The sequence below is a fragment of the Martes martes genome (genome assembly GCF_963455335.1).
Source record: "Martes martes genome assembly, chromosome: 18".
NCBI lineage: Eukaryota > Metazoa > Chordata > Mammalia > Carnivora > Mustelidae > Martes > Martes martes.
Window position 1 is genome coordinate 30,093,167 of NC_137906.1, and position 11,434 is coordinate 30,104,600.

The following is an 11,434-nucleotide window of genomic DNA, read 5'->3' on the forward strand; positions in this document are numbered from 1 at the left end:
AATTTAATCTGAGACTTCTTAAGAAAATTTCGGTGTGGTTAGGGATTAATAGAACCACAGTGACATCATGACTTGGGAGAAGGTTTTTAGAGGAACTGAAGCTGCCACACACTCAGGCCATTGTACCCCAAATAAAGTAAGGCTTCCCCCCGACACAAGGCATGCCGCACGTTCCCATGAATGGCAATGTCTTGCTATGGAAGTAAGCCTCATCAGGGAAGGAATGAACACAGCGGTGTCCAAAAGCACCTTACACTTGGATGGCACAAAACCAAACAAACAAAAAGCCCAGGGGTGATTCTAATATGCACACCTCTGAGGGAGAATGTCCAAAAAGCACTATTAAAATGCCTTCCGGCCCAGGAGATTTTTTTTATCTTGCGATTTGTCTAGCACTCATTTGTTCAATAAAAACTTGTTAAGCATTTAAGCTTCAGTTATTGTGTTAGAAGCCATCAGCAAGACAGGCATGGTCTGTGCTCACCTCACATGTATGGCCTAAAGGAAGAGACAGGTGTCAAAAAATTTGGCCAATGGGTGTTGGCATATTATGTGATAAATATAAAAAGAGGAGAAAATGACTAAAAAAAAAAAGGAATAAAGGCAGGATAGATGGAACAGTAGGAAAGAACTTGCTTGAACCGAGTTTTAAAGGATGCATCAGGGGCACCAGTGGGTTAAGCCTCTGCCTTCGGCTCAGGTCATGATCTCAGGGTCCTGGGATGGAGCCCCGCATCGGACTCTCTGCTCAGCAGGGAGCCTGCTTCCCCCTCTCTCTCTGCCTGCCTCTCTGCCTACTTGTGATCTCTGTCTGTCAAATAAATAAATCTTAAAAAAAAAAAAGAATGTTTAAAAAAATAAAATAAAATAAAGGATGCATCAGAGTGAACTAGACAAGGAGGAGAGGAGTGATCATTCCAGAGATAGGGACAGACAGCATGGATCAGCAAGGGGTAGGTAAGTTTTGGGGGGCTGGGAAGGGAGGATGGACGGAGGCCCTAAGAGGCATCTCAGACCTGTGCGTACCATGAGCACATTGGGACAGCAGAGTAGGAAACCAAATGGAGCTATGACATTGGTCCCCACATACACATCCTGCCCCACTGGGCAAATCCAAGCTCATTATGGGATCCTACCACCTCTGCCCCACCAGTGCTTGGTCAAGGATGGGCAGGCTGTAGTGACACAGCTGTCAGATCACTAGCCAATCAGAATTTGAGGAAATATCACATTGCAAGTCCTGGCACCCCAGAGTGGAAAGCAGGATGCAAATCTCCCGCCTCCCTCAACGAGGACAAGGGATACGATGTAGGCTCTGCCAGCCAGATGCCTCACATGAAGCTGAATCCGATCACGAGCCTCGGTTCTGTGGAAGTGACTAGTGGCCAAAGCAGCTGGTCTGGGGGACGGCGGCTGCAGGGCAGAGGTCCCGACGAAGAAGCTGTACCAGCGAGAGCAAGCTTAGGCAGAGTGGTGGTTAGCTCCTGGGCCAGGTCTGCAGTGTGCTTTGAGGCATTTTTCCTAGAAGCTTAGCCCCAATCTCTTTTCTCCAGCCCTCGCCATGATTCTGTGGGGTGCATAACATCCTTTATCGTGTTCCCCTCTCTGCTTAAACCAGCTAGCATCCCCACCAAGAGCACGGACCCCTCACAGGCCAAAGCCAGGTGGAGCCTAGGAGACTCAGAGAGAAACTCACTAGGGCAGCAACAAAGGGAACTTTCTCTGCTGTCAGGGAGAGTACCAGAAAGCCAGCTCACTCTCCCCGCCTTCCATGGAAACCCCACTGCCCCACAGCTTTGCCCACAGCTGCAAGATAAGATAGGGGTATCTGGCACAGAAACAGAGAAACCAAAGACCTTGGGTCCTTGACTACACCGCCAAGCTGCTGGACTGACCTCCTTCCCTGAGTTAAAGCAAATGGTTAAATCAACTCATGTTGGCTTCTCTGTTCCTTGAAGCCCAAACATTCACAGGGGGGCAAGCAGGAAAGGAACAGCTTATGGGGAACAGGTGTACCTCTTCCCTCGCTGTGTCAGGAGCTGCCCCCAAATCCTGACCAACTTTTCACCTCTATCTCTCCCTCCCCGGGACAATATCAATCCCACTCAGATAAGCACTACCTGATTCCAAGCGTTTTATTCCAGAAGACACTGCCTTCCTTTGCCCTTACCATCCTTTGGCTATCTCGCGGATGGGCACCTAGTGGTTCTGTTACTTGCCCAGCCCCCACCCCTGGTAAGGCCATGGAGCCCAAGTTCTGGAGGCAATCCAGATCCCAGGCTTCTTTTAACCACTAAGTCTAACACCATGCACCATCCACCTTCATTAGGAAGGAAAGAAGGAAGGAAGGAAGGAAGGAAGGAAGGAAGGAAGAAGGAAAGAGAGGAAAAAGGTCTTTAGCCAGGAAAAAATTAAAAATGAACTCAAATCCAATTCTGTATTTTCCATCTGGCCCTGAGCAAGCTTTTGCATTCTCACTGTGACACGAAAATGAAGTTGATGACCCCAGCTTCCTAGAGCCTAGGCTTCATCTGTGCCATTCACTGGTGACCTCTGGTCTTCCACCTTTTGGGCACGTGCGAGGTGGAACTTCCTGGTCCACCTGGGTAGGGTCATGTGACTAGTCCAGGCCCAGGAGTGTGAGCAGAGGGAGTGGGTGTCGCTTCTGGGCTGCTGCTCTGTTGAGCGGAGCCCCCAGCCAATCCACATGGACACAGAAGGTGAGCAAAACCTAAACTTTTATCGACTGCGAATTTGGTTGTCCTAGTGTATGCGAGTCTATCCTGACTGAGGCATACAGTGTGGTCATTTGCTCATTTGCTCACTCAATAAACACTTTTCTGTTATGGCTCAAACCCCAACTGGACAAGCAAGAAAGCTCAGGCAGGGGTCCTGAAGCTTCTGGCTCCGTATGGCTCGGGTACAGCCCGGGCCTCGGCATTTTCATGGGGCTTCCCGGTGATTCTGATGCACTGGCAAGCCGGACACCCTTGCATTATGAGGGGCTCACCACGTGATGGTAGAGTACGACAGGGTCCCTACCACTGAGGACCACACACACTGTTATTTCAGGCCTCTGTGCTTTGACTCATGCTGGTCCCTCCACCTGGCACGCCGTCCCTCCATGCCTACCTCCCTGCCTCCAAACACCAGCCAAATCTTCAGATACCCAGTTTGATGACCCCATCCTCAGTGCTGGGATCGTCCCCCAGAGCATGGTCCTACAAACAGTTTGTGTATGCTTCCTCCATTGGATTGCAGCCTTGTAGAGAATGGGGTCTTGGTGGCTCCCCTTCTCTGTGGAGGTGGGGAGAGACTTACACATCAGCATCAGCCATAGCCATGTGAATACACAGCTCAGCAAAACCAAAGCCCTACAGCTTACAAGAGAAACCCTCCCAAGAAGACTACCACCAGCAAAGTATTTCGGAAAGCAGCTTTGGGATTCTAATTCAGCCTCTGCCACTTTGCAGCTCTGTGACCATAAGCACCATATTTCATCTCTCCTGAGTCCCAGTTTCTTAGCTGTCAGATGGGACTAAAGACAGTTCCTGCCTCGCCCAATTACGAGAATTCAATGAAAAATAAGAACTGAATTAAATTTCAGCCACATTCATCACTGTTACCTTTACTGTCATTGTCTCCTTACTACTCCCTACTGCCACCACTGAGCGTGCCCCTGTAGCTGTGATTATTAATATTATTACTTACCACATGCTCCCTCCCTTCCCGCCAACCCTAAGTGACTTTGCTAAGCATTCCCTCCAAGAATGAAGAGTATTCTTGGAATTCCCGAAATGAATTCTTCATTGTCTCCTTGATGGTTCAGTGCCCACAATGGTTTAGCACCCCTGGCGCCCCCCGGAAAGCTGCCCAGTCGGCTCCGCCTCAGGAAGTCTGTGGTTACCAGTATCAGGCTACCTGGACACAGCTAAGAAAATATGGGCTCTCCTGAGGCTCCCCCTCTTATGGACTTGACTCTGGGTTCATTCCTGGTCAGCCCAAGCACTGTGAAGGTGGCCCGCAGCCCTGGCTATGGGAGTGGCAGGATCCCAGCCCAACAGGGCTGTGGGCTTCTGCAATCCTTGATAACACACACAAATAATAATACCTGGAACGGGTTTACGTCTTTCTTCCCGGGGGTGCTAAAAGAGTCAGGCTTTTGAGGTTCAAATAAAAAACGCTCTGTATGCCATCAGGCTGGGCAACTCCTGGTCTCCTTCCTTATCGTCAGGTATCCGGAGCACAGTGGGCAAAATTTGGGTTTTCAAGAAAACATTCCTGAGGTTTCATGCTGAACGACTCCAAGCTGGTATGAAAGAACGGAAAAACAAAACTCCCCACACCCGAAGTGTTACAAGGACAGGAGATGCAGGGAACAGAGACCAAACCTCAGACAACAAAATAAAGGAACATGTAAACTAGGTTTTTCTGACGGAAATGATTCTGAAGCCCCAGCCATGAAAGTTTCCTGCTAAGGATCTACTTTCTGGTGAAAGTTCACAAGCGTCTGTGAAGAGAGAAATCAAGATGGAGAGTCACAGGACAACATGAGACCAACATGGATTTGGGGGCAGGAGGGGCAGAAGTCAGTAAGAGATAAGAGGGCGGCCAGAAGAGGCAAGGTGCTTTCGGTAGCAAGGAGAGAGGTCAAGGTAAGGGGATCAGTAGGTGAGAGTTTTCTCCAGAGGGCTAGAGCAGGAAACAGAAAAACTACCTTTTTTTCCACCCACCCCCAAGATTTTGTTGATAGACAGCTGCTCAAATAAATCTGTATTCCCATTTCAACTGACTCATTTGGCTGGAACAATAAGCTTACATTCCAGAGCCTGGACTGACCTCATGTACCCTATTACCAATAAAATATTAAGTATGTAATTAGTGCTTTTTGCACTAGGACCACGAAATCTGCTGGGTTCTTTCTCTGTCTAGCTTCTGACAGCAGTATCCAGTGTTCAACTGGAATTCTCATGCCAGCCATTTCTAGGGGAGAAAGGAAGTGGGGAGGGATGAGAAGGGAATGTGTTTTACAATGTATCAAGATTTAGGGATCAGTCCTTCAATGAAAAAAAAAAAAAAAGAACAAGTTACAAATAAAGGAAATTACAAATAAGGAGGGAGGCTAGAATGATCCTGGGGTGTTGAGTCACAATCAGTAGTCTTGTAATGAACTAGTTTTTTAATAAATAGAAAGACAGATACATAAAAAAATAAATATGGATGTGTTTGCATGGATTAATATACATATTTCCAAGCTCTGAACACTGAGAGGTCCTAGAAACAAGGATTCCTAGCAGCGATGAGCACACTTACCACTCCTATCTTGGTTTCTAAACACCACACTCCAGTAAAAGGAACCAGGGCTCCTGGGAGAAGTGGTTGCTTCCAGAGCTGGGGCAGAGAAAATACAAGATGAGCCGGGGAGATCATGCAGTGCCAGAAAGTAGGGAATTGCTTTAAAAAGTTTGGGTGCTTATTGAGAGGATAAAGGAGCCAACCTGAAGGAGTGACCAAAGCTGGACCAATTTACGCAACAAAAAAACAATAGTATTGGATTATAAGCCTTAACCCTTGAGTTCATATTGATGGAAGAAAAGAAGCAAAGAAGGGAGGGAAGGAGTCTCTCTCCTTAAAGAAGACTTATAATTGGGCACCTGGGTGGCTCAGTGGGTTAAGCCTCTGCCTTCGGCTCAGGTCATGATCTCAGGGTCCTGGGATCAAGCCCCGCATCGGGCTCTCTGCTCAGCAGACAGCCTGCTTCCCCTTCTCTCTCTCTGCCTGCCTCTCTGCCTACTTGTGATGTCTGTCTGTCTGTCTCTCTCTCTTTCAAATAAATAAATAAAATCTTTAAAAAAAAAAAAAGAAGAAGAAGAAGACTTACAATTGATCAATGTAGGGTGAAGGGTACCCGGGTGACTCAGTCAGTTAAGGATCTGACTCTTGATTTCAGCTCAGGTCATGATCTCAGGGTTGTGAGATCGAGCCCTGAGTCGGGCACCATGCTGAACATGGAGCCTGTTGAAGAATCTCTCCATTCTTCTTCCTTTGTCCCTCCCCCGTGTGCTTGCACCATCCTTTCCCAAAAATTAATAAGTAAATGTGGAGTGAATGAGGGGGGAAAAATCACCTTCGGAAAGCACAGTAGTAATTGCTGCCCTAAGATCCGACCATGGATGTTAAAATTTAAGTGGGGAAAAGTTTGAGGAGGAACAGGATAGTCTTGAAGTTCCCCTCCTGAGATATTTATTAGTTATAAAGAGAAAAATAGCAACTTCACATTGAAGAAACCCTATAAACACCACGGTAACCAAGTGATTGAAGTTAACCTTACTAGTACTGTGTTATGTTTTTGTGTACCCCAGATACAATTTGATAAGAAGGGCACCTCACCTCCGTGGCTCCTCCCCTAGAACTCATAACCGCTGCAGTATCTGCAGAAAACAGCAGACAAATCCAAATGGAGTGACATTCTACAAAATACAAAATTGGTATTTTCTTTAAAGTGGCAACGTCAGGGCACCTGGGTGGCTCAGTGGGTTAAAGCCTCTGCCTTCGGCTCGGGTCATGATCCCAGGGTCCTGGGATCGAGCGCCGCATCGGGCTCTCTGCTCAGCGGGGAGTCTGCTTCCCTTCCTCTCTCTCTGCCTGCCTCTCTGCCTGCTTGTGATCTCTCTCTGTCAAATAAGTAAAATCTTTAAAAAAAAAAAATAAAGCGTCAAAGTCATGAAACTAATAACAACACTGTAGGCTACCTCTACTGCAATTAAAATACAATAAAATAAAACAAAATAAAAGTGTCAAAGTCATAACAGACAAGGAAAGCCTGAAGAATTGTCACAGACTGGAGGAGACCAAAGAGACACAATTATTGAATGCAGTCTGGGACCCTGGACAGAAAAAGGACATTAGAGGAAAAAGACTGATGAAATCTGGACAGAGTTCTCAGGTTAATTAATTATTTTGTACCCGTGTTAATTTCTTACTTTCGATAATTGTACTATATTTTATTTTTATTTTTAAAAAAGATTTTATTTATTTATTTGAGAAAGAGTGTGTGTGCGCATGAGCATGAGCTGGGGGGTGGGGAGGAGCAGAGAGATTGGGAGGAGCAAACTCCTCACTGAGCCGGGAACCCAACATGGAATCCAATCCCAGGACCCTGGGATCATGACCTGAGCCAAAGGCAGACACTTAACTGACTGAGCCACCCAGACGTCCCTCTAATATAGTTGAAAAGACACTAACATTTGGAGGTGATGGGTGAAGGGCATATGGGAATACTCTGCTGTTCTTCTAACTTTTCCATAAGTCTAAAATTATTTGAAAATAAAAAGTTTTTTTAAAAAGGACGTGCTGGGGCACTTGGGTAGCTCAGTCAGTTAAGCATTCAGCTCTTGGTTTTGACTCAGGTCGTGATCTCAAGGTTGCGTGATGGAGCCCTGCATTGGGCTCTGCACTCCTCATGGAGTCTGCTGGATTCTCTCTCCCAGGCAAACCATAAGAGACCCTTAATCAGAGGAAACAAACTGAGGGTTGCTGGAGGGGAGGGAGGTGGGGGGATGGAGTAACTGGGTGATGGACATTAAGGAGTGCCCGTGATGTAATGAGCACTGGGTATTATGAAAGACCAATGAGGGGCACCTGGGTGGCTCAGTCGCTGAGTGTCTGCCTTCAGCTCAGGTCATGATCCCGGGGTCCTGGGATCGAGCCCCGCATCAGGTTCCCTGCTCAGGGGGAAGCTTGTTTCTCCCTCTCCCACTCCCCCTGCTTGTGTTCCTTCTCTTGCTGTGTCTCTCTCCATCAAATAAATAAATAAAATCTTAAAAAAAAAAAAAAAGACTGATGAATCACTGACCTCTACCTGTGAAACCAATACATTATGTGTTAATTAATTGAATTTAAATTTAAAAAATTAAAAATAAATAAACAAGAAAGAAAAAGATGCTCTCCCCCTCTCCCTCCTCTCTCTCTCTCAAATAAATAAAATCTTAAAAAAAAAGAAGATTGATGGATCACTGACCTCTGCCTCTGAAGCCAACAATATATTTAAAATTTTTTTAAATTTTAAATTTTTAAAAAAGTTTTAAATTTAAAAACTTTTAAATTTAAAAAATTTAAAATTGAACTTAAAATTAATTAAATACTTAAATTAAAAATTTTTAAATTAAAAAGAAAGAAAGAAAAAGATGCTCTCTTCCTCTCCCTCCTTCTCTCTCTCAAATAAATAAATAAAATCTTAAAAAAAAAATGAGATGCTGAATTTACCTAGTTATTGTTGACACGGTTTTCTAGGAGCAACCTGGAAAGCATCCATTCAAAACCAGGTATAAGAAATAAGGCCCTTAACAAACTGAGGGTTGCTGGGGGTTGGGGGGGGTAGGGATAAGATGGCTGGGTTATGGACATTGGGGAGGGTATGTGCTATGGTGAGTGCTGTGAATTGTGTAAGACTGATGATTCACAGACCTGTACCCCTGGGGAAAATAATACATTATATGTTAATACAAATAATTAAAAAAAAAAAAAAAGAAAGAAAGAAGGCCCTTATGAGCTATCCATTTCTTGGGGGAGGGTTCAGCAGGGGGGTTTCATTCAACAAGACAGAGTTCTGGTCCTCAGAGAGTTTACTGCCTAGGGGAGGAGAACAGACTCCAGATTAAGTTCAAAAGAAAACTAAAGTGATTGGGAGCTCTGCCAAATGCTGTGAAGGAGATCACTAAGGTCCAGAAAAGCTTTTCTAAGATAACGACACCAAGACTGAGACACCGAGTTGCTGAACATATCCAGAACGGGAGAAGAACCCCAAGTAGAGAGACAAGCACACCCAAAGCCGGGAGCCAGAAAAGAGCTTGGCGTGTTCCAAGAGACAAGACAGGGATCCCCAAGAATACTAGGTCATAAGTTGACTTAGAAGAGAATCGTAAATCCACAGTAGACACCACCACTATCCACCAAAATTACTATCCTCCCCCCCGTCATATGGTCTTCCCAACAATCCTACCAGGTAGCGATGGCTGAAACCATGACCATTCCCACCAATCCAAACCCTCTCTAAATGGTAATCACCGGCCATGGTCTCAGCATTTTCATCCCACCAAATTCATATATTGAAACCTAACCCCCAAAGGGATGGCATTAGGAGGTGGGGTCTTTGGGAGGTGATTAGGTCAGGAGAGTGGAGCCCCTGGGAGTGGAAATTAGTCCCTTATAAGAAAGACCCCAGAGATCTCCCTCACCTCTTCCGCCATGCGAGGACCCAGAAAGAAGATGGCCGAGTGCGGACCTAGGAAAAGGCTCTCACCAGACACCAAACCTGCTGGCACCTTGATCTTGGACACCCCAGCCTCCAGAACTGTTGACGAGACACCACGTTTATGGTCTTTCTGTCGGCAGCCCAAAGGGACAAAGACACGATGCCAGTGTTTTAGGGTCATGGGAGGGCCTGTGGCGGAATTCATACCAGCACAGAGATCAAAACCTGTGCTTCTCTTTTCCCCTGGCCAAACCTGCCCAGAGGAAAAGCCCAAGTTGGAGGTCTGTTTCTTAGCAGAGCACACGCATGCGACGCTCGGAGCAGTTTGCAAGTGGAGAGCTGAGAAGTAATGAACTGTTCTAACGGTGGGGGGCGGGGGGAGGGGAATATTTGGAAGGGACAATAAAAGAAGGAAGAAAGGGAAAGACATTCAGGGGACTTTGAAGATACCTAATGATCTGGGGCGCCTGGGTGGCTGGCTCAGTGGGTTAAGCGTCTGCCTTTGGCTCAGGTCGTGATCTCCAGGTCCTAGAATCAAGTCCCATGTAGGCCTCCATGCACAGTGTGGAGTCTGCTTTTCCCTCTCCCACTGTCCCTCCCCCTTCTCATGCTCTCTCTGTGTCTCTCTCTTTCAAATAAATAAATAAAATCATATATATAAATATATATAAATATGATCACTTGAAAGTTATTGGTATTAAAAACTCCCTCCAGACCCTGAGCCCCTGTTAAAGGTCACTGCACACTTAGGTCTGGTGTGTCTCTGACCATCTGTGCCTGTGTCATGTGTCTGTCGGTCTGAGTCTGTGGGTCCTGCTGTGCCTGTCCAGGCATGGACACACCTTTGTGCTTATGTGCCTTTGGGCATGAGTGTGTGTGTGTGTCTGCGTCTCCGTGTGTCTGTGTCTGCGTGTGTCTGTGTGTGCTGGAAGTCGCAGCGAAGGACTGACCAACTGACTCAATGCTTGCCAGAGTGAAGACAAATGAATTCCCACAAAAGCCAGAGGGAGAAGTCAGTCAAGCCAGGAGGAAGTCAAGACCCAGGTGACAGTGAGAAAGTAAGGCCCTAGGAATTCAGGCACATCCTTGTGGGGATGTTGGAATTTCCCCAGGACTCAGAATGCAGTGGGAGGGGCCAGGCCCTTCACAATGATCTAAAGACCTCAAAGGGCAGGACACCCACCCCCAAACCGGCCTGTGGCTTCCAGAGTATTATCCTCTGATAAGAGGATAATAATAAATTAGTCTTGGGGCTAGTACTTTCCTAAGACTGAAGAGACACCCCCCCAGCTGAGCTTTCCGAGGTCTTGCCTGGACTGGCCCCCCACGGAACACACTGGATCACAATGAGAAAATCATCCCTCTTTGTATTTGCTGAAATTTCAATCCCTCTGCTGAGAAAGCCTCTCCTGGCTGCTACTCTTTCTTTAACACCTTTTTGGCTCACCTTTCTTAAAAGAAGATCTTTTTTCTTTCTCATCCGTCAAGAGCATCCCAGCCTCAGCCACTTTTGACTAGAACACTCTCTCATGGATACACAGAATTATGGCTCTAAAGAAGTGTGATGTGCATCCTTAACAGAACATCCCCCACAAACAAACAAGACAAAACAAAACAAAAAACAATTCTAGGATCATTCCTCCATTGAGCTGGCCGTCTCCATCAACAAAAACATGAAGACAGGGAAGACAGCATCTCCCCATTTGGTAGACATCTTAATTTTTCTTAACTATTTTGGGAGTGAAGTACTAAGTCTTCAACTCGTTAGAAACTAATACAGAAGCCCTTCCTGAGCTTTTATTTATTTCATTTTTTTAAAAAGACTTTATTTGAGAGAGAGAGCAGGAGCAGAGAGGAAAGAGAGAAGCAGGCTTCTCACTGAGCAGGGAGCCCGATGCGGGACTCGATCCCAGGACCCTGGGATCATGACCTGAGCCGAAGGCAGAGGCTTAACCACCTGAGCCACCCAGGTGCCTCCTTCCTGAGCTTTTAAGAGACTTTTGTGATACTATAGGTACCTTCAGGAGATCTTTTATGTGTCTGTTTTCTTGCTTCTAATTTTTATTTTGGAAAAAAAAATCTAGACCAACAGAAAAGTTGCAAAAACCATATAATCAACACTCTTAGCCTCTTCACCAAGATTCACCAACTGTTGACATTTTTGCACATTTGTTTTCTTTC